This window comes from Sarcophilus harrisii, chromosome 4 (assembly GCF_902635505.1).
Source record: "Sarcophilus harrisii chromosome 4, mSarHar1.11, whole genome shotgun sequence".
Lineage (NCBI taxonomy): Eukaryota > Metazoa > Chordata > Mammalia > Dasyuromorphia > Dasyuridae > Sarcophilus > Sarcophilus harrisii.
The window spans coordinates 347,609,084-347,633,377 of record NC_045429.1 but is presented as its reverse complement, the minus strand read 5'-3'; the positions used below and the strand labels follow the sequence as shown (position 1 = coordinate 347,633,377).

Below are 24,294 nucleotides of genomic sequence, written 5' to 3'. Positions count from 1 at the left end.
ACAGACTAAGATTGATCTGTCTCCCCTATATATACTTCCTCAGATATAGAAAGCAATCTTTTTGAATTCCCCAATGCATGAAGTCATCAGTCAGATTGTGATAATGGTTTGGTTCATCCTCCTTAAACAACTTTCCTCATGTCCTCTCTTCTCAAGGATCCCTAGAGGTCAGGTTACAGTTAACTTGACTGTTCACACTAATAGCTGAAACAAGCCCAGCCAATTCAAAATTCAAAGAACCCAGGTCTCCATCTGGGTTTCAAATGCCAATCTACTTTTAAAATGAAGTTGAAATAAATTGAGTTAAACATAAGACCTCTCAGGGGAGACATTAAGAAAACTAGTTTCTTAATGTTTGTTCTTCAGTCTTCCAAGGAAAGAAGCTCGGAAGCATGGAGGTTAAAGACAAATGCGAAAGTCTAAGACATAGCATAATATTCATGGCAGTTCTTTTGTGGTAGCAAAACAACCAGATACAATGACAATAAAGGAATGTTTTGCTTGAATTTCCCTTTCTTATGAGGTTCTATGGGTAGGTAGTTTTAGTGCCAAAGGAAACTTTCCCAATGGTCAAAGACTCCATTCATGTAGATTAGGCTTCCACTTACTAATTTATATTCCTGAAGAGCTAGGGGGAGCTAGGTGGTTAAAGGATTTCTCCAAGGCCACACAGCCAGAATGCCTGAAAAATAGAAATGTAAGCCCAGGTCTTCCTATTGCCAACCTCCTTGTAGTTTCTATCAAGTTTATTAAATGTTACTAAATAAAAGAAAAAAGTTAAGATAACTAAGTTCTTAAGACTTCTTAATGACTGAAGAGATTAAGCCCCCAAACAAAATCCACTTTGTGTGGAAACCAAAATCGTATTAGACAAAAGACTTATAGGTATCATTAGTATATTATTCAATATAATGAGACTTTATCAAATATTCTCTTTGGCTACATTTTCCATCATCTAGGATCTGGCAAAAATCAGACTGCAAACTGAGAAGGGAAGGGCAGGAATGTTATAAGACATTTTATTTATATATTTATGGCATTATATATAAGATTATAAGGCATTTGTAATCTTTGCCTGAAGGCTTGGGTAGTTGGGTCCAAATATAGTAAAGTCTCTTCAAAAGTTTATATTTTACTGGATTTGAAGATCTATGGGAAGAGTCTAGGTATCCTAGGGTAGGCATCACAGAACAGAGAAATCTATTGGAGGAGGAGAAAGGGGAGTATGAAATAAGGTAAGGAAAGGCTGACTTCTCCTTCCCTGACATTTAGCTGACTTGTACTAGTGAGACTCCAAAGTCCATCCTCTATTAAAATCCTATTCTAGCACTTCATCCTGGCAGAAGTGGCTCTAGTTCAAGAATTATGCTAACACAAAAAATTGGAAACTGAATGAATGCCCAATTAGGGAATGGCTGAATAAGTTATGGTATATGAAGGTGACGGAATATTATTGTTCTATAAGAAATAAGAAGCAGGCTGATTTCAAAAAACCCTGGAAGGACTTACATGAACTAATGCTAAGCAAGGTGAGCAGAACCAAGAAAACATTGTACAGAATAGCAAGAAGATTTTGTGATGATCAATTGTGATGGACTCGGCTCTTTTCAACAATGAGGTGATTGAAGGCAATTCTATTAGACTTGTGATGGAAAGAGCCACTTGCATCCAGAGAGAACTATGGAGACTGAATGTGGATCAAAGAATAGTATTTTTACTTTCATGTTTTTCTTTCACCTTTTGATCCAATTTTTTCTTGTGTAGCACAATGAATACAGTAATATGTTTAGAAGAACTGCATATGCTTAACCTATATTGCATTGCTTGCTGTGTAGAGGAGGGAGGGAGAAAAATTTGGAATACAAGGTTTTACAAAGGTGAATGTTGAAAACTATCTTTGCATATAACTGGAAAAATAAAAATAAAAAAACTTTTATTTATATGTGTGTATATAAGAATTATGCCCATAAAAGAAAATAGTAGCACCCCTCCCCCCCAAAAAGAAAATTTTTTTGATTAGGTGCTTATTATGTTGCCATTACTGGAGATGAAAAAAAAAAAAGCCACAACCCTTCACACCACTAAAAAAAAGTCCCTGCCCTCAAAGAGTTTATATTCTAATGGGGAATAACTAGGTACATAAAGAGATATGCACAATGTTATTGCTAAGTAATTTCAGAGAGAAGACACTGGAGTGGGGAGGATGTTTGGTGGGGAGGAGGTGTGAAAATAAGAAAGACAGAGAAAGATTATCTACAAAAAGCAGGATTTAAATTTTGAAGGAAGTCAGGAGGCAAAAGTTAGGAAAGAACATTCCAGGAGTAAGAATGACCCAATACAAAGCAAGAGTTGAGTATCCTTTTCAAAATAACTCTGTGCAAAATACATAGTAGCGAAATTTGTATGTGAGAGATTTTGTGAAACAAGACTTGAAAACAGACTGGATAAGGGGGATGAGAGGGACTGAATCTAGGACAACTCCAAGGTTACAATACTGGATGGCTAGAAGGATGATGATATACCCTTGACAGAAATAGTGAAGTGGGGAGAGAAATATGAAATATTTTTTGGACATGTTGAGATACTTACAAGGTCATCTAGGTCAAGAGATCCAATAGGCAACTGAAGTTCAGGGGAGATATTAGAGTTGGATATATTATCTATAGAGATTATCTTTCTATATCTATAGAGAAATATTAAGTGAATATATGGCCATTGATAACTGATGAGATCACCAAGTGAGAGTATTAAGGAAAAAAAAGAAGGCTCAGGCACATTCTTGGTGTGTTAGGGAGAGCTCTGGCAAGTCCCATCTACCAAGCAGGACAAAAAATATCAGCTAGCATTTATAGAGTATTTAAAGGTCTACAAATGCCATCATCTGATCCTCACGACAATTATTCCTACTTTATAAATTAGGAAACTGAGGCAAACGTCAAGATATTGGCCCAGCAAGTGATTAGCCAGTGTCTGAGACTTGATTTGAAATCTGATTGTCCTGTCTGCAAAAGTCCAGCAATCACCACCTAGCTAGAAAGACTGAATTCATTGGATATTTATTATTGTCCAAGGACAATTTAATTAAATGCAACTGTCTTGGTCACCAGATGATTTTTTTTTTCCTCTTTAACTACATCATGAAATCCTTAAGGTGAATAGAGGATTAGGGAGAGAGGAAATTACAGCTTCCAAACATCTGAAGGAAGTTAGATGCCTTCTAGTGAGCCACTGGGCCACAGCTACTGGGCCCTGGGCCCAAAGTCAAAAAGATTTGAATTCAAATCTGGCCTCAGACACTTGTGACCTATGTGATTATGAAACAATTCACTTAATTCATGTTTGCCTTAATCCACTGAAGAAGGAAATGGCAAACCCTTCCAGTATTTTTGCTAAGAAAACTCCATGGACAAAATGATCCATAGAGCCCAAAGTCAGACATGAATGAATGATAAGAAATCTTGAAGTCTTAAAATTAATAGCACTAAAAAAAAAAAAAAAAAGTTAATAGCACTAAACTCTTGTAAATGTTCATGTATAACACAATAATAACTAATCCCACTAAAATACAAAGACTTATGAGCAAGACTGCCTTTTTTTTAAATTCCCCTTTACAAACTTTTTTTTTTAAAGTTACTTATATTCTAAGGATTGAAAGAACAAGACCCCAAGAAGTTCCAGTATTACAAAAGGGAATCCAAGGTGACTATGATGCCTTCTTCCTTTTTTCAGGTGACCAACCATATTTCCCTAAGTATCAATCACATTTCCTAAATAGAGCCATCATGTCCCACCTCCCTCCATCTTTCCCTCCCTCCCAAGTTGCTTGTTCCTGTAGTTTCTATATGAAGGACTTAGTTTTTGTTCAGCTCTCCTACTTTACAGCCAATCAATGCAGGGCTATAGCCAATTTAGATTTAGACTGTGAATGTCTAGAACCAGCTGTCAGTAGCCAGGATAGGGAGATTATTTCTCCATGCAAGCATGATCACTGTCACATTTATACTTTTACTCAGCACTAGGCCTCTTAAGAAACAATTAACCCATATCCCCCCCCTCAACCTCCCAGGCTGTTTTCTCAAGAAGGTATTATCATCCAGTGCTGCTTTATCAGGACATAGTCATTTAGGGTACAGAGCTGTTCATGTTCATATTGGTGGCAGAGGGAGAAGTAGAACTATACCAGAAAGCAAAAAGTACTTATTCTAACAGACAAAGGATCATGTATTGAAAATAAGGGACTTTAGAAGTTATCTAATCCAATACAATTTTATTTCTCAATTTCTTAACCTAGGCTTTGATCTCATAACCATTTTAGGTCTGTCAGTGGTTGTACTTAAGACTTGAATACCCAAGAATCACTTCAAGCTTGTAATTAGAATGCTATTCCAGTCTACAATGCCACCCTCTACAGTAGTATTTCCTATATATAAATCCTAATCACAGTAAGGAATTCTTGTGCTGAGTAAATCCAACATCCCAGCCTGGACAAACACTGTCCTGGAGGATTTTGTCTTGCTCTGCTTATTGCTGTCAGCTCTGACGAGCTGTGTGACCCTGGGCAAGTCACTTAATCTCTGCTTGCATAAAACTGGAAGACAAAGTACTCCAGTATTTTTGTCAAGAAAACCCTATAGATAGTTGGTTAACAATAGTATTTTCAAAGTTGCATAGGACTGAACAAAAGGGAGTTATGATCTCTCTAAAAGAAAATAGCTGTATTTTCAGTCTTTAGGGATAAGTTCAAGTTAACAAACACTTATTAACAAGATAAGAACCAAGTACATTAGTCGATACAAAAGCTTTATTATAAATTTATTTTGAAATAGAGTTCTTCCATTTTCTTTGCCTTATTCATGAGGTTTTTAAAAAATCATATCACTAAAAATAGTTTGGTCCTTGGAGATAATCTTAAATTCAGGTCCTTCTTGTTTTAAAAGGCTTACTATGCAGAAGGCACAGAGGAAAAACTAAGACTGCACTCAAGAAATTTACTTGCCATTGGGTTATCCAATTAAGACAACCTACTCTTTGTTCTTCCTACAAATAAAAGGATAATAAAGACAGAATAATTTCTCCAATTAACTAATTTATGATCAAATAGAAAATATTCTGCTCAGTTCTAGATGGCAGAATTAGAAATAGCTGAGAGATGTCTTTAGGCTTGATTATGAGGGAAAGCTATCCAGATGTAGAATTAGTTGTTTGGAGAAATAGTCCTTCAGCAAGGTTATCTTTGGCTATCCCAGAGAACTTTCCTCACATATAATAAAGAACACCAACAAGCTTTGTAAAGATGGCTTCAAAATGAACTATTACTGTTTTTTTTAAGTTTCACCTATGTCATTAACATTAAAAAGTGCATTATCACAGTTTTCCTAGAGTCCTTAGATTAGTGTTTAATTTTCTTGCTAAGCCACACTTGCCTTCACCCTTAGGAGTATTTTATTGTTGCTGTTTTTTTTTTTTTTTTTTTTTTTAAGCCTTCCTTTTTCAAAAGGACTAAATGAAGCTATCCAGTGCAATTTTTCTTCTTCTTTTTTTTTTTTTGTGGGGTGGGGGTGGGGGTGGGTGCTGAGGCAATTGGGGTTAAGCGATTTGCCCAGGGTCACACAGCCAAGAAGTGTTAAGTGTCTGAGGCCAGATTTAAACTCAGGTCCTCTTAACTTCAGGGCTGGCGCTCTATCTACTACACCACCTAGCTGCCCCATCCAATTCATTCTTTTAAAACAATCCAATTAAATGTTATCTTTTGTGTTCTAGAGACAACTACTAAAAAGGAGATGGCTTTTTAAGCACCCTGCTTAAATTCTAGGAACTCAATAGAGATATGGCATAGCAGAGCCTTTGTGCTACCAAGTAAAGTCAGTCAGAAAGAGAAAACTTGTGGTTTTCCACTGCTCTTCAATCTTCAGAGGCAACAAAAAGAGCACTGGACTCGTGAATCAGGAAGACCTAGATTTAAATCCTGCCAAAGATAATGATTAGTTAGGTGGCTCTTCTATAAATAAAAGTCTCATTCTTTATCCCCCATCTCACCTACCCAAGTAAGGGCCAACCAGTTCACATGTCCTATACCACTACACATACCTAAAAAGAAAGATGCCTCTAATATGAAAAATTGGAAATGCCTCATAGAAATTCAGAAAGCAAAGAAAGCAAAATGTACCATGTGGTACAACAAAACACTGAGAAAACTGTCCAGGAAAAGTTAGAGGAAATAGCTTTTCCTCCTACCAGTAGAAAAGTTAGAGGAAGATAGGTACAAAAGTACATGGCACTTGGAGTTGTCACTGTATTTCACTTAGCAATTTGTCTTTATTATGAGGGAGAGTGTACTATGGGAAGGAAGAGGCATGTGTATACACATACAGACACGACATACACACACACAAATATGGAAGAAGGGAAGGGAATGATTGGCATTAAAAAAAAAAAAAAAAAAAAGACATCAAAAAATTTTGAACAAAAGGTTTCTCAGATGAAAACACTAGGAAAAATCCAGCCCTAAGAAAAAGATTGGGCAGTTTTAGATCTGAATGCATTGAGTTTCTGCCTGCTTATTTTTAGCAGGACCATTTGCCTGGGAATGAAGGCTTGCTGACTTGACTAGTTGCCAAAAGAGTTGTAGAAGCCTAAAAGCAGGCCTGTGCCACGCCCCCAGACTGTCACACCATTCATGTACTTACTAAGTTAGAAGGAATGCCCCTGGAGAGGCCTTATACCAAACTAAGCCTTAGAACACAAGGCAGAATAATTGTCTGATGCCACAGGCCTGCTCAAAAAAGCATTAAACTGTCAAGACTCTCCTCTCCAGAAAATACAGTTTTGAAAGCAATCCACCACCTTCGGCTATACTTGGGTGTTAAACTGGCAGAAGAATGAAATAGAAGAGCCCTTTCACATGGGACTAAGTCAATATGACTGTTGAAGTTATTACCAAACATACAAATGCATGTAGAGTGGTGGGACCTTAACCAGTAAATGACCAACATTAAGAATTAAAGAGTAATAATTCTTCCCCAGTGCAAATGTAAGTGGAAGCACTTTTTTTGTGTGCTTTAAATGAGAGCTGTCAGATATTGGAAACAGAATTCCCCCTCATACTCCCACCACCTCCAGTAGTTCAAGGACACAGATGCTCTTCTAAGTACCCAGAGGTAGAGAGATACTCCATAGTTTGGCTATTTTAATATGGAAACAATAATCAATTAACCAATATGGAAATAGATCAGGAGGAGAGCTTATTTTTTTTTTTTAAAGTTGGCAGGATCACTACTACCCTTATTAGATTTAACATATACTTTCCCCAAAAACTAAGAGAAGCTCATATTTATAAGTAGAAAATAAAAGATACAAAGTGCACAGAATAATTTCACACATATAATCGACATCATATTGCTTTCTTTCTCAAGGGGGTATATAAGGAACAGGAAGGGTGAAAATTTGGGAAATCAAAATTTAAAAAAAATATATCAATTTTTAATGTGATTGGGAAATAATTAATGAAATAAAATTTGAAATATTTTTTTTTAAGTAGACGGATATCTGCCTACTATCTATCTGTAGACAAACATCAGAATATATGAATGCTTGGGAGGGAAAGCAAGTATTATTTCACAACCAAGGTAAGTTGTAAAGTAAGACTAACAAAGGGTCACTAATTGTCCAAAGGCAACCTTGGCGAAGAGGACCCTAACTAGATAAGGAGCATCATGGTTCTAATTCTGCTACTAGAAAGCCAAGGGACAAAGAAAAATCATCACCCCCTCCTGCTTTTCCTCCAATGAGCTCTTTTAGCTCTGATTCCACATTCCATAGTGTCTCTGCCAACACCTGTTTTAGGAGGATAATATTAACCTTATCACTGGCTGTGACTATCACAGCACCTATGCATCTTTCCCTGAAAATTTAAGAACCCTTGGATAAGAATTTACAAATGTTAAATCTAAATTTTGTAGTAGTGAAAGGATGCTGGAAAAGAAGAAAGAGTGCTATCAAGACCTGACTTCTTTCAAATCCTGCTTCATACATTTACTAGCCATGGGGTCATATTCTCTGAATCTTTGTTCAGTAATCTGTAAAATATGGGGCCACTAGCTATGGGGCCACGTTCTCTGAACTTCTGTTCCCTCATCTGTAAAATAATACATCTAGTATTAAACTCACAAGGTTGTTAGAGAAAAGAAAATGTATAAGAGATAATGTACAAAGAAAACTTTAAAGCACTATTTACATGTTAGCTATCAGTCCGTGAAGACCTGTCAAAATGAAAATATTCAATCTATATCTGAGAACTATGAGTGAATCTGATATTACTCTACTAGAATATATGGTTATATCCAGTAGACCAACTTAGCTACAAGGTTAGAGTTTGGGCATTTTGGCATTCCGTTAGGGATTACCAATTAAATAACCCATGCACACAAATTCCTGCTATGTACGAGATATGACTACGACAATTTGGTATTAAGATCTAGTCTTTGTCTACCTTAAGCCTAAAGTCCAACAGCACAACAACAAGGTATTACACCATGGTGTAATGTGGTGGAATCTGGACACATCATTTGAAAGTCAGGCTCTGCTTACTTCTTGACTGACTCTGGGGAAGTAGATCATTTTGCTGCACTGAATTTAAGTTTCTTCACCTTTAAAATGAAGTTAGATTTTGACCTCTAAGATCTCTTCCAACTCTAATTCCTATGATTTGTATAAGTGAAAGGAAAAATGCTAGTAGGGGTTATAGGAGAACTAGGTTGATTTTAGGGAAGATTTTCTAAAATGTAGAATCTGAGATGGGACTTGAAGGATAAAAAAAAAATTTTAAGGATTTGGGGAAGACAAGAGGTAATGATAGGGAAAAGAAAAATCCTCATTTCAAAATAAAAACAAAAAAATCCAAAACTTACACTAAAAGATAGAAAAGCCAAAAAAAAAAAAAAAAAAAAAAAAAAGACATCTTTGAAGCATTAGTGAGAACAAAGGGGTCAAAGGAAAAACAGAACATTAGAAATAGTGCTGGGGACCAGACTGTTGAAACCACTGAATGGCAAACTAAAAGTTGGATCTTCATTCTATAGGCAATTAGAAGCAGAGAAAGCCTATAAGCAAGGGAAGTAAGTGTATCCAAATAAATCATTATCTTAGACCTTGTGGGCAGGGTGAACCCATGAGAAATAATATACAATGTATCCTCCAGGCAAAATGGGATGCAACTCCTTTTCCTCTAAGGAGACATTTTAGAAGAGTCAGAAAGGTAGAAACATAAATGATATAATAAATGAAACAAAGTAAACGACTTCATGGGCAGCAGATGCCTCCTACCTTGCTGGAGATGGTGTTAAATTCTAGTCACTGAGCTTGGGGATGCCACGTTTGGGCTCTTTCCCCCAGCCACATGGCTGTGGACTGCCGCCCAGGCCAGGGTTTAGAATGCCGGAGCCATGTCTCAGGTTTCTATGGGGACTCCAAGAGCAAGCCTGGTGTTCAGAGTACAAAAGTGGCCCTAATAAACTGACTTGTAGTAACATCTTAAAAGTTCCAAATTAGCTCATAGTGAGGCTGTGATGCTGCTTACACCCTATTGTTTCCACACCCTTCATTATGATCACTTAGGAAAAGCAGTCACATAGCCTTAGTCCCTAGTCTGTCTTAAGGGATTGGACTGTTGAACTTGTAACAAAACAAACTCACCTGTACACCAGACAGACACACACCTATTCCTCAGGAGCTGCAGACACTTAATATACCATATAGAGTGCTCCTCAGCTGGGGCCCAAATTTAATCTTCAGGTAAGGTCAGGATGACAGGGCTGATCACAAAAAATGTCTCTACCCCTCACTCCCCACCAGGGAGATCTCATATGTGGCACAAAAGTCTAGGGAAGATATAGTTGATGTGATCTAAAAACCACAAAACTCCTTCTACACAGCCATCTCTGAACAAAACCAGGGCTCCCAAAGCTTATAGAACTCTCCCTAGTCTGGTACTATTTAAACTAGTAACTAAGGTAGAACTAGAATCAAGAGTTAGAAGTTACAGGGGCACAGATTCTAGCCTGGAGAGACAGAGAACTCCTCCTTACCAAAAGGATTCAAATTCAAGCAAGAGGCTAGAGGATGACCTTGGATTGCTGTAAGAAGAGATTCGTGAACTTGGCAGTAGTTGTAAGGTCTTAGATGTCATCTGGTCAGTCTCTAAGATTCTAGAATTCCCATTCAGGAGACATCATCATCATAGGAAGGCATCATGGTACAGTGGAAAGAATGTTGGATTCCAAGTCTGAGAATCTGAATTTGAATCCTGATTGTCACTTTAATATTTGACTTAGCTACTTTAATCTTTAGGCTTATCTCCTCTTCTATAGTGAGAGTTGGACTAGATCTAAAATACCTGCTAGCTCTATATCTGGTTAACAATATACTTAATAGGAACTACATAGGAGTATGAAGGCAACCTTAGGCACCCCGAGAAGCAGTGAAAGCATCTTGGCTTCCTTATTCTACCACATTTTCTCTTCCCTCTCCATCGATCAAGGAAACCAATACTTTCTATTAAAGTAATCTTTCACTCATTGCAGGGGAATAGAAATTGTCAAAGCCTTTTCCCTATTTAGACATTCTGTTTTCAAAGAAAAAACTCAATTGATTTGAGAAAGCTCAATTCTATACTATACTAGTTGTTAGATGTTTTATTGAATATTAAGTGAAATCCATGAAGACCTCACATTTAAATGTGATCTCATGGCCAGATAGGACCACATGGGTTATTCAGAATAAAAGCCTTTGCTTTCTGGCAATAATTGGGTCTGGGGAATAAGCCTAACATCCCCCAATCACAACAATGTTGTATGCTGAAAGGGGCCTGTCCAGAAGAGTAGAGACCCTCTTTAAGTAGAGACTTACAGAGTCAGCAACTGTAAAATTCTTTTGTACAGGGCATGCAAGATGAATTTATTGTGAAAGTAAAAACAAAACAAAAAACAAAACAGACTCTTTAGGGGATGTCACACTATTATCACTTTTTCAGAGTCTCAGCTATAGCTATATTACACTAAAACACATGCCTATATTTCCCAGGGATTTTAGTGGACAAACGCACAAGATAAGGAAGAGCTAGCCAACTTCTTTGGGCACTATGTTCCTGTTGGAGAGCCAATTTAACCATTTTAGCCTCCCTCTTGTCTCTATATAAAAGTCATTCAATAGGACATGTTTGTTCTTAGTATTGCAAGATGACCCAAAACACCAGGGCTCCTCATTGCCAGCTAAGAACAGCAGCTACCCTACAACTTTTAGAAAAGAAATGAGAGACTAAGGGAGACTTGAATACAATGGGCTGTCCATCATAGGTAAGATAGGGAAGGAAAAAAAGAAGATCCCCAATGTCTCCACATAAACATGAAGAGGTAACCAATAAACCTCCTCCCAAAACTGCAGAACCAAAATCCCATGAACTTAATATAAAATCAGTTTGATACATTTTATAAAATCAAGAACAGAGGTTTTCTCAATTTTACATTAAAAAAAAAAAAGCAATATATAGTATATACTAATAGCATGCATGCAAATTGTGGCCAAACAGGAGTTTATCCTATATCATGTTTCCTTAGCAAAGGTGTACCAAATAATTCACTTATCAACTCTGTTCTTTTCCAGAACCTCTCCCACTCTTTCTCCCACTGCACCAAAAATCTTCAAAAGTTGTTATATTTTCCTATTGGCCCCCCAATTCAGCCTTGGGTGTTTACAAGGGGGACACTCATTTCCCAATAATGGCAGCAGGTAAACAGTAAGAAGGACCTGTTTTTCAGGAAGAACAATAGACTTGTCCTAGTTCTTTAAAACTGCTCAGTGAAACAGCCTTGGCTCCTCAGCCAACATAAACCCAGCAGAGGTCGACATACAACACCTTATATGGACAGAAGCCTCCCCCACCATCAGAAACAAATGCATGGGCTGCGACTCTTGATTCAGAAAAGTAAAGAAGGCTGACAAGAACAGAAATACTTTATCATAAAACCCAAAGGTTTCAGTACTATCCACCATTTTTATTTTCCAAGTGGGATATCTCATTCTATTCCTCTGCTCTAATAGCAATAGAAACACTTCATCTCTGCTGCTATTTTTCAGTCCTTTTGTTTTCACCAAGTTAGTTTAAATAATTTGACATACACCAGAGACACAGAGTGGGATGAAGAGAAGGGAGTCTGTTGAGAATCCCATTTTGACTTCTTAATTTCTCACAAAGCCCTAAAAACTATTTGCAGGAAAGAACTGTTTATACACCTCCTGGATTGAAGCTACTCTCCTCAGAAACAGCACTGAACCCTCTGACCATACTCAAGCAATACTCCTGAAGTGGGGCTTGATGGCTAAAAATAGCACATGGCACATGCTTGTAACTTATGTCAAAGTCAGAGGACAAAGCAGAGAAGTTATATTCATAACTAGGTTGTGCTTCCCCAGAAGGATGAGAGCTGAAAACAAGTCTGCATACAAACTTGCCTTACTTCTAACCACTCAATTCAACTAGGAAGTAAGCACTCACATCAGGTTCTATGTCTTTTGTGACTGCTCAGTTTTCTGAGAGAATAAAAAGCCAAGGGTGGGAAGTTAAACAGAGATCAAAGATAAAGCAAGCCTATAAAAAGCACAGGCCAGGTTTTCAGATAGATGATAGTACTGTGTCTTGTCATCGGCTTACAGGCAGAAAAACCAACTGACCACCAAAAAAAAAAAAAAAAAAAAAAAAAAAAAAAAGAAAAAGGAATTAAGAAAAATATATAAGAATATAACCAAGTATATTAATTCTAATAAGTACTCTTGACCCAAAAGAAGAGATCAGGAAATGTATCTTCCTTCAGGAAATGAACAAGAAAAGAGTACATCAGAAAATTACTAGTGTAAAATCTGAAAACTTTAATCTTTAAGAATGACAACCAAGACTCCTCCCCACATCTTTATCTTCCCAAATCAAGCAGTTTTGAACCCTAGGACCTCCAATGCACTTTCCGGCTTTATCTCCCTACCAAACTCCAAAACCCCAACACCGGCCTCTAAAAGCTTGATACCTAACTACTTTCTCAGGTACCTGGATCACTATCATCTCAGTGACTAAAACTAAGCATGCTAGAGATCAATCCCATGAACCAGATATGAAACAGAGTATTTTATAGGGATAGGAACTGGACCTGAGATTTCACTGGTATAAGGAACTCCCAGGGGAGGAAAACACTTTCCACCAAAGCAGAGTGTAACTTAGAACATTACGATTTGCTTGTGCAGAATGACACAAGATGTTATCAGAAAAGTGACTTGGATCCTGGACTTAAATATCCATTAAGCTTTGCCTACCACATATGGATATTTGTGTATTTTTAAAATTTTTGAAGCATTATCCAATTTAAGACTGATAATTTTCTTAAAAGGTCAGCACTATAGTATTATCTCTAAGAAAACAGATGCTCGTAGAGATTAAATGACATACCCAAGATCACCTAGCTTCTAACAATCAGGGAGGTATGGGATAGGAACCAGATTCAGTCTAGCATATTTTTCATTTATTATATTATCCTGCTTCTGCACCTCTGAAGCAGAGATTCTGAACCTGAGATAGAGATTTCAAGGAATCTATAAACTTAAATGGGGGGGGGGGGGGGAGGGGGGGAGGAAAGAAATCAGTTTCTTTATTTCTACTAACCTCTAATTGAAATGGAGCATTCTTGTGAGTGGGAATCCATGGGTTTCACCAGATTTTCAAAGGAAACATAATACGAGAAAAAAATTAAGAATCCCCAAAGTGAGAGATGATTTCAAGATCACCAGGAAACTGGTGTCTAATGTGTACAGGTGGTTGTTGTTTAGTTTGATTTGAATGTTTTCAGACCAATTTTCTGGGCTATTACAGCTAATGACACTCTGTAGGCAATACCTCCTTTTCCCAAGCATTTTAACCTACAGCTAGTACATAAACAATTCATCTTACACCTAGAATAGTACTTTGCATAAAAAGGTGCTTAATAAAATGTTTGTTGAAAAAAAAAAAAGGACATTTACAAGGCATCCCTAAATATACAATGAAGAACATAAAATTCCCATAAAATATTTATGAAAGTTTTATTTGAATGGGGAGTGAGGTAGAAATGGGAAACACAGATGTTATTACTCACAGGCCTTTGCTTTCTTTAGTTCAGTCATTTTCATAGTCTTCAGGAGTTGAGACAGGCAGAAGCAAAAGAGTCCTACTGGAGTCATTGGGCTCACAGCAATGAATGGGCAAGCTAGTAATTTTCCACATGTAACACAAATGTGAAAGCAAGCAATATGGCTAAAGCTCTCTTGAACAGTTTTAAGTAAACTGTAAATTCTTTTACTGACATTCAACTAATATTAATGAAGTATCTATTATTAGCTAGAAAGCCCCTGTTGGAGATACCAGATACTTAGTTAAGACAGTATCTCCATTTATAGTTTATAGTCATAGCTCTCAGAGTGCAACCTGGGGATGTGTGGAAACCTGGATCCCCAAGACACAAGCCCAAAACCATTTTCATAATAACAATCTTTTATTTTTAATACTGTTATATATCAATTTAAAAAACTCTTTGGGGAGGTGACCCTCAATGTTTAAGAGTGTATAGGTGTCCTGAGACCAAAAAGTTTTAAAACAGGTTGCCATAAGATAGTAAGATCTCTGTGACTGATTACTTGTCAAAGATACCATGGGAAGGAATCAAGCAGCCATATGGCTAAAACAATCTCTAAAGTTTATTCCAATTCTAATTCTAAAGTATGGGGTTTAAACAGACCCTACTCAATATCAGAATCTTTGATCTAAAAGTATAATCACAACTAATCCAATTCCAATATGCCACATGTCTAACCAAGGCTTAATAAGCTAAAAAGTTATTCTCATCTTGAACTGACTTCCTTCTCAGTGAGCAACTGCAAACCACAGTGCTCCAATACCTAAATATGTAAGGACTTAGGCCTGGGAATCAGGGAGGAAGCAGAATGAAATAACTCAAGCAACAAGTCATATTTTTTTCATTGTAATCCCTCTGATTTTATAGAAATTAATCACATTGAGAATCCTTGATACAATGACTAAAATGGAAATATGTTTAAAATAATTGTACATATATAACATATCAGACTGGGAAGGGAGGGAGGAGAAAAATTTGGGACTCAATATTTTATAAAAAATGAATGTTGAAAACAATCTTTACATGCAATTGGAGAAATAAAATGTTATTGTGGAAAAGAAGCAAAAAAAAAACATCTATAAAACAAAAAGAGGTTCAGTCTGATAAAAAAGTTAAAGGCAAAGTCTTAATGAACCTCATATGAATCAAGGCCAAAAATCAGGTCTTATCACACTATAAATGTTTTCACAAGCCAAACCTGAAAGATTGATGCCTGCAGCAGGTTCAATGTTCACATAGCCTTAAGTTAGCATGGCCTTTCACTTTGCTGTCCCTTTCTGTAAGTATTTAGTCTCTAACTTGATCTTTCAAACTACTTCATAATTTAATGGCTCTTTCTCTCCCAATCTATATATCAAGACTTACTTAGTGCCTTTCAGTATGTTATCACAGAAAAATTTAACAAATTGTCACCAAAGCTATTAGATTTGTGCAGTTACTCGTTATTAAATGTTCTAGTTAAGAGATTTCAAAAGATGTGTATATCTACGAGGCATGACAAGCCTATCTTTTCCCTGAATTACACAAGGGGGGGGGGAAGAGGGAGAGAAATTGAAGGAAAAACATTTCTAAAAGCATGGTAATTTGGGAGGATCAATGAATTGGTATTAAGTACTTTTTTTTTTGCTCTGAACAGAACATGCTTACACCAGATGAAAGAACTCACCTAGGAAACAAGTCCTGCAATTCTTGTTCATACAAGAACAAAAGTGGGTCTCAATAACACAAATCTAGCCAAAAGGCTAGGAGATAAGGCTGACTGGGTTATAGGATGCCCTTCTACAGACGTTATTACAATAAGTAGTCAGTTTAGAAGAATGTCCAAAGGCAAGGAACAGAAAGAATGGAAGGAGCTCTTAAAATGCAGAAGAAGCTATGCTGCATATTTATTTTGTTTTGTTTTCCTTAGGGAGGAGTTAAGTGAGACAGTTTCCAGGAAAAACCTGTACCTTGAAAAATCCACTTAACTATTACTAGACAGCAGCTGGCTCACAAACAAATGCTAAATATTTTAAAAACCCCTGCAGTCTTCTTTGAAGCCTTAAGCACAAACCAAAGAAGGTAAAGTTAAAAAAAAAAAAAAAAAAAAAAAAAAAAAAAAAAAAAAAACAGGCTATCAGAACAAGTCCTTTTAATTCTTTGGTCAGTATATATTCCATAGTGCCTCTACCTCCTAACCACTTTCCCCTTACTAAGAGAATAAAGGGGAGAGGAAGAAGCACATCCACTGTGACTAGAAATGAATCAATGGCAATAATAAAATATACCATTATGTCTTGTCTGGGCCAGCTTTGTAGGAAACAAGCTCTGTTGGTGGATGTTACTCCTTTCTCACTTGCACCAAAACCCTTTAAAACAAAGAAAAAAACTATATATGTAATTGGAGAAATGTGGGAAAGAAGCAAAAAAAAAAAAAAAAAAAAAAAAAAAAAAAAAAAAAAGAGAGAGAGAGATAAAAGCTGTAAAACAACAAGAGGTTTAGTCTGATAAAAAGTTAATGAACCTTATATGAATCAAGGCCAAGAACCAATCTCACTAACATTTCTAATGCAGAACTAGATCCAAAATAAACAAGAACCTTAATGCTCTACAAACATCTTATTTGATTCATAAAATAGCCTTGTAATATAAGTGCTATTATTCCCATTTTACAGAGAAAAATTGAGAATTCAAGGGGTTAATAATACGCTCAGACATCACACAATTGGTGTCTGAAGTGAGATTCAAATTCAAGTCTTCCTTATTGAGTCTGGTTTGCTAGTCATCATGTACTACTGGTTTCCAAACCTGCTCTCACTTTTGAGAATAATAAAGATAAAAAAAACCATTTTGTTGTCTTTACATTTTGCAAGACAGGACTCATATATTCTATCCAGGGCTTCTTTATTATTCTCAGTCCCCCTAAAACAGTAAGGTTTTTGCAAAGCACTTTAGAAATATTAAATTCTTATTATTCTCACGGCAGCTCCAAAAAGTAGGAGCTACCATTTTCCCTATTACACAGATAGAGACTGAGGCTAGAAAAAGTTACTTGCCAAAAGAGAACCCAGTTAATAGGGATCTGAGACAGAAGTAAAGCCAGGCCTTCCTTACTCCAATTTTAGCCTTCAATTGATTGTCACCTCTAAATTTGTACTGCAGGACTACATATGCTAAGAAATCATCTAAGAAATTCTACTGGAGATAAAGAAAAGGAAGCAAAACAGGTCAACCAAAGAAAATTCAAGACTTACTTATACAACCCACACCAGGAATAGATAAGCCTTCAAAGGTTTGAGAAGTGCCTGCTACCAAAAGCCTTTTCCCATTGTTTCATTATCACACCCATCATCCACTTGTTGTATCCATTTTTTATTTACTTTGTATAAGTTACATCCCTTTTGTATTCCCAAGAATATCAGATACATAGTAGCATTTGGTATTTATTGACTCCAGTGAACACTTGAGCAGAACAAGAAATAGGTGAATTCTCTTCTCTGCTCACAGTTGCCAAGACCAATGGTGTGATTTCTTAGGAGAAATTTAAGCTCTTCTTTCTGTAGGAGGGAGAAGTGAGGCAAAGACAAGTCAAATGACTTGTCTTAGGTCTCAAAGGTAGCTGTAAGGATTCAGAGAGGTCTGATTCCAAACCCACTCAGCACACAGATGAAAAGATGCCAGAAAACAAAGCCAAACTAAAAATGAATGCACTGTCATTATTCCAACATGAAACACTAATATATAGAGAACATAGATGGATATTTATTTGTATAGCTCTCTGAATCTCACACACATAACTGAGAACTCAGTCTCAGAGCTCACACAGTTGAGAAACTGATATCAAGTATTAAGCCAACTATTACATGCCAAGAAATGGAGATACAAAGACAAAAATAAGTCTCTGTCCTTGGGAAGTTTACATTCCATCTATATATAACATAAATGCAAGGTTAAGGGGAAGGAACCAGCTCTTGCTTAACTAGTGTATTCAGAAATGCTATTTATTGTCTAGTCAAGTCAATTCTCCCCTAATATCAAGTTCCTGAATTTTAGGGAGCTAAGTATTGAGTTTACCCAAGCAACCCTTAAAGCAAAGCCAATTTGAGCAAAGCCTTAAAAAAAAAAAAACAAAAAAAAACCTCCATAAGCTTTGAATTATTATTAAAAAAAAAAAAAAAAAAAACCAGCTATAGTCTTATAATCTCAGCCAATCCAAGCTCAAGGTCCATGCAGTTCACTATGTGTGGTACTAAGTGAAATAGTTTAAAATATTGATGCTCAGAACTTAACACTGGAATCTCATCACCAGTGTCCTTGGAAGACCATGCTAACTGGGTATGGGCCTTTCAACTCAAAGCAGGCAAGCTTCATCAGCTCCTGACAGCAGCTACAAAAACATTGTTAGTTATTGGGGGGGTGGGGGGGAAAGGACGTGGAAAGGGGGAGAGAATAGGGCAGAAATGGTGTTCCAGGTATATCCAAGTTATTTCCCATGTTTTTCTTTAAATGCTCCATATTACTAACCATTAGAGAAATGCAAATTTAAAGCAATTCAAATTCTTGTCTCACACCTTCTATTGGCAAAGTGGCCAAAAGAAAAGAAACATGATAAATGTTAAGAGAGGTTCTGGGAAAACAGACACATGGAAGCACTGTGGGTTTTAACTGGGAGAAGCATTCTGAAAAGTAATTGGAACAACATCCCCAAGGCTATTAAACTCTGCTTATTCTTTGGCCCTGTGATACTATCATTGGGCATGTTTCCTAAAAAGATCAAATTAAAAGAAAAAGGTCCTATATGTATAAAATTATTTTTAGCAGTTTGTTGTTATTTTGTAGTGGCAAAGAGATGGACTAAGGAGGTTCAGTTCTGTTCAATTATGGTATGTAAATATAATGGAGGACTATTATACTGTGAGAAATTAATCAATTGCAGAGAAATTGGGAAAGACTTGTATAAACTATTCTAGAGAGAAGTGAACGGAACCAGAAAAAATATTTGTTCATTTTTACAACATTGTTACTGGATAATTTTGAAAGCTTTAAGAACTGATCAGCACAATCAATTGTTAACTCCAAAGGAACAATGAAAATGCTACTCATCTCCTAATAGAGGTGAGGAATATGAAGAATAAGACATACACTCATATCATATATTACAAGGATAATATAAGAATTTGTTTTGTTTGACTATGTATATGATGCATAGGTTTTACTTTTTATTGGGGAGGAGGGAGAGGTTGAACTTTGATAAATGGGAGAAAACATTAAGTAATCATTTAACCACCATCACAATCACTCTACATTATCTACAAATTTCTGGAGAATCATCTAACAGCACACTATTTATAAGGATTACTCTAGGAATTCTAGTACCTTCAACTGATTTGCATATCTAAGTGGTAGTTTCTTGGGAGTTTTATATATTGTTGCCTCTCCTTAATTTATTACCATAATCTAAATAAGTTCTTTTCATTGTGATGAAAAGGAGTTTCAAATCCAGACCATACTACTACTTAACACTTTATGCAACTTTGTTCCCTTTCTATTTATTCTGAACATAAATATATAGATACACATTGTCTCCTTCATGGGCTGTATACTTCTTGAAAGCTGTGATTTTCCTCCTTTTTACTTTACATCTGAATAGCTGAAATATAGCTGGCACTTAATAAATGCTTTTTGTTTTCACTTCTTTTTGTCCAGTCTCTTTTCTTTATATTTGTATCCACACCAGCTAATGTGGCAAAGGGTACTTAGTAAGGGCTTAATTAATGCTTGTTAATTGATTGTTGTTTAAAAAAAGAGGGGGGGAGGAAAGTGTTCAACTAAAGAATCTCAGCCTAGTCCCATACTTCAGAATTACATAACTAGGAAAAGATAAAACACAATATTATCTAAATGCACTTTAAATACAGATAATTACAAACAGATATAATCTTATTTTGGAATAAAAATTATTATCCTATTTTCTTTGCCTGGTGGATTTTTAAAATAATAGTGTTAATTGATACAACTTGGTCCTTTGAGGTATTCTTAAATTCTAGTCCTTCTAGAGCTACAATTTTTGAAAAGAAAAAAGCTGAGACTTTTTCGGAGATGAACTGGAATTTCTTTCCTGTGAATCTGCAAAAACTCAAAGTGAATCCAGATGAAGACAATCAGGTTAATACTAAGTAATAGTACAGGATTTTTACTGTTTCTGTTTTAAATAATACAAAGTGTCATTTAAGTATTAAAAGTTCCTTACATTTCTTAGCAGTCAGAGCTTTACTTTAAATTATAACATAGTCTGTAAACAGTGGAAGAGTCAACAAGTTTTGAATTTCGTTCCTATTATAGGTATCTCAGTAGTGATTCCTAAAAGGTTTGTGTTTATTTAAATTGTGTGAACAAAGAGCCATTCCCTTATTGATGATTAAAACCAACCCGGGAGGGAGAGTAAGGGGAAGATTGTGCAAGCTGTACAAAGCCGTTTCAGCTGAGAATGGTTTCACTTGAGAAAAATTTAAAATAACATTTAGTCTGTATTTAAGTTAGAAAAGGATGGGTAAACCAGCCTCGTCTCTCCCCCACCCTCTTCGAAAAAAAAAAAAAATCCGCACCAATTTAAAAGGTATCTCTCTAGGTGTCTCTACCTCCACTGAGAGCAAAGTCCACCAGTTATCAGTAACGGCAGATGGAGAAAGTGGGAACCTGCTAGACAGGGCATCCTGCAAGCAGAACTAGAATCAAAATGTCAGACTGTTTCTATTTTGACACCTGACCTTGCCCCCAGAGCACACACCTACAGCTTGCAGTTCACCTCTACTTTCCATTACTCCCCCCAGGAAAGTGAGGGTGGAATAAGTTTTCCTAACGAAAAGGAAAGGAAAAAAACAACTGAATTTCAGTTATATAACATTCAGGCACTTCCCGTAGACTCAGTGAACATTACAGAGCCAAGAAAACAAAACAAAACAAAAACCCGTTAGTCTCATCATACACTTTCTGCCAGCTGCCGTCCAATAGCGCTTAAGTGCCACTAGAGAAAAGAAAGGCTGGCCAAACTCAATGCCCGCCCCTTCCAGAGGCCGAGCAGACTCCTGCCCAAGTACCTTTTTTTCTAGCTTTGTTTTAACTGTAATTTCAAACAGGTGCGTGTGCCCACCCAAGAGACCCAGCACCCAGTTCGCTGCTGCAGACTCCCCCACCTCACCCAAATCAATTCTTCTCGGTATGATTTGTCCAACAGGAACTCTAGGGGTTCTGAGTCTGAAGCAGCTCTAATGAAACGCACAACTCCGCTTTTTTTTAGGCAGACTCCTCCTTTGGAATCTCCATCATGTCCCACTTCTTCCTCTTCCCAAAATATTTGCCAAGAATCTTTTTTCGCCTCCCTGCTTAGGACTGATTTCCAGGTTCACGTGATCAGCTTTGCAGAAATACTTAATGTCTTCCAAAAAATAAACTATCAGCGCACCTAACAAGGGGGCCTGCCTCTGTAACCATCTGCCCCGTTCTGTGACCTGAGACGGGACTGGGGCCTAATTGCGGATGACATTTCTAGAGTTATTTGCTGTTCGAGGCCAGCATCTCTAGGAATGGAGTGGGCAAGAAGGGAGGAAGCCAGGGCTCGGACCCCCTGGCCCCACCCTATGCCCGAGCTGGGCCCTTGGCATCCGGTTTTGTCCCAAGGCCCCCTTCTGCCCGCTCGGGCTGGGTACACACGACCTTTGAAAAGTAAACGCACGCGGGGCTGGTCGACCTTGGGTGGGACAAGTTCAGCTCGGCGGCTTTTCGGGGAGCTGGGGCAGCTGGAAAGGAGAGAGAACCTAGAAAGTGAAGTTACGGAGGAAGGTGCCAGCCCAGAACCGGCCGGAGACCGGGGGGGCATGGGGAGCTTGACCACGGGGAAGGTGCAGACCTCATGGCAGGGAGCGGGGAACCGCTGCTCCGCTCCGGGCTTCCCCCGCACTTCTCAGCCATCAGTCAAGCCAGGAATTGTTCCCACGAGCTGGACCGACAGAACGGGCGTGGAAGAGCGGAGCGAAGTCCGGGGCTAAGCACCCGCCCACCGCTGCCCCCCAACCGAGCCGGGGCAGAGGCGGGGAGACCTCTTCCACCCGATCACCCACACTTACGAGCTCTTTGGCGATCGCCCCCCCAGGTGCAGAGTCCGTCCACGTGCAGCTGCCCCCGCCCCCCCCAACCCCCTCCTCCGCCTCCGCCCAGGGACTCGGCTGGGCTGCACTCCGGCCGCTCCCCCACGTGCTCACTTCGCTGGTGCAACTCAGAGACTTTAAATAGTGGAGGCGCGCGCCGAAGATGTGCACGCGCTGAGAAACCCCGCCCCTTTCCTTCGCCCCGCCTCCCGGGCCCTCGAGGTTCACCTCCGCCCCGCCCCCCAGACACTGCGCACGCGCAACCTCATGCTTCCTCCCTCTCCCTGCTCCTACCCACGCCCAACTCCCCGTTACCTCTCCTTCCCGCACGCGCAGTCCCATATTCCCCCCGCCCCCACCCACCTCCCTGGCTTTACACAATTACGCACGCGCAGTGCCCCGCTCCATCTTTCCTTCCTCCCTGCTCCGCCCCCGCCCATCTCTTCAGCAGTCCATCTTCGCCCCTGCGCACATGCGAGCGGAAGGCTCCCCTTTCCCTCCTGGCCGCCCCAGCAAACCCGCTTCCAACCAGCTCCTCCCTACGCAGCCTTCACCCATCGCGCAAGCGCGGTCAGTGTCCTTCGCCCCTGAAACTTGCATGCCCCTTCTCCTCCTTGAGGGAAACTTCTCGCTCTTGTGCTTCTTCCGCTTCAGCTTCCCTGGCTCGGAGCTGGGCTAGGGCCCGAATTCTGGGGCGAGGAGGTAGAACGGACCGATTTTCTGCAAGCCTGGCGTCTGACTCCGGTGTGAGCCTTCTGTGATTTTATAGGCTAATCTCAGCTAAGTCACCGACTTGCTGAAGTCGCTTTTTCTCTCTGGACCTCACTTGTTTCCTCTAAAAAATGAGGATGGACTGAATGGTTTTTCAGGTCCCTCCGGCTCTAACAGTGTCTTTCTGCTGGTAGGGAGGACTGACATTCTCTTAGCTGTTTCTGAAATTCAAAGCACCACATCCACCGGTCAGCCAGCAAGCATTGAGTGCCTACATTGTGCCAAACACTCTGCTAAGGGTGCAAAGAAAGGCAAAAAACAGTTCCTGCTGTCAAAATACAAGCAGTTTAATGGGAGAGATAATGGCCAAACAACTATGCATAGTTAAGATATGTACTGGACAAATTAGAGATAACAGAGGGAAGACATTGGCATTAGACTCACAGGATTTAAAAAAATAATAAAAGTTCCAAAATAAAATAAATAAAATAAAAATAAAAGTTCCCAGAGAGCCCCACAAGATGTTCTTTTGATGGTATAGATGAAGACTGTGCCCTTGAGGATCACGGTCCCTAAAAGCCAAAATAAAGATTCTTAGCAATTCGAACAAACTGATAAAGTGAAGCTGAAACATGCTCTACCAGTTGTCTTAATTGTGAGAAAGGCTCACCAAAGGGACATTATTAGTCACAGTTGGCTCCTTGGCTACCTAGGAAATGGGTGCAGAATATCCCAGGAGGACCAAGAGGGAGGAGTTTGACCTAAAGAAACACCTTCTTATTCCGAAGGCGGAGTTCCACCTTAAAGGAGTCTCTGGTCTGCAAAGACTAAGACTAACCAGCTTGTCTGGGAACTCTGTGAGAAGTAGCTAGAGAATTATTTTTAAAACACGTCATTAAAATTTAAATATTTAAATAATTCTTTCAGCTCAAGCTTTTTATTAAGTGCAAACATTTATTAGGCTTGGTTAAAATTCATCAAAGGATTTTTTGGGGTTAATTGCATTCTCCCCTATCCGGCCCCACGTTATACTTCCTAACACTTCTATAATTTTTTGATACAAAAAGATTCCTGTCTCCAGGATTTTTAATGACAATAGGTTTGTAGAGCTGGCATATTTTCTCTATATACCATAAATATATTCTGCTATCAGATTCTCAACATCAATGGACCTTTGGGGAGAATGATTCGGATTATATAACAAAACGTGCCCCTCCCAGTAGGAAGAAGATTTGATATTTGTATTAGTGTTAGTG

At 38.3% G+C, this 24,294-nt stretch overlaps 1 protein-coding gene across 4 annotated transcripts in view; it reads right to left on the bottom strand.

Moving 5' to 3' along the window:
• Positions 1-22,453, bottom strand: part of AKAP1 (A-kinase anchoring protein 1) — a 49,364-nt gene extending 26,911 nt beyond the window's left edge. Inside the window, exon 1 of one of the 4 annotated variants that reach the window (XM_012548072.3) lies at positions 22,307-22,453. The gene's annotated coding sequence lies outside the window, so the exon portion shown is untranslated. Of the gene's footprint in view, positions 1-9,321; positions 9,526-10,082; positions 10,178-22,306 lie in introns of those variants that run through there. The other 3 variants (XM_031966446.1, XM_031966445.1, XM_003767959.4) reach the window with 3 other exon arrangements.
• Positions 22,454-24,294: the final 1,841 nt, after the last annotated feature.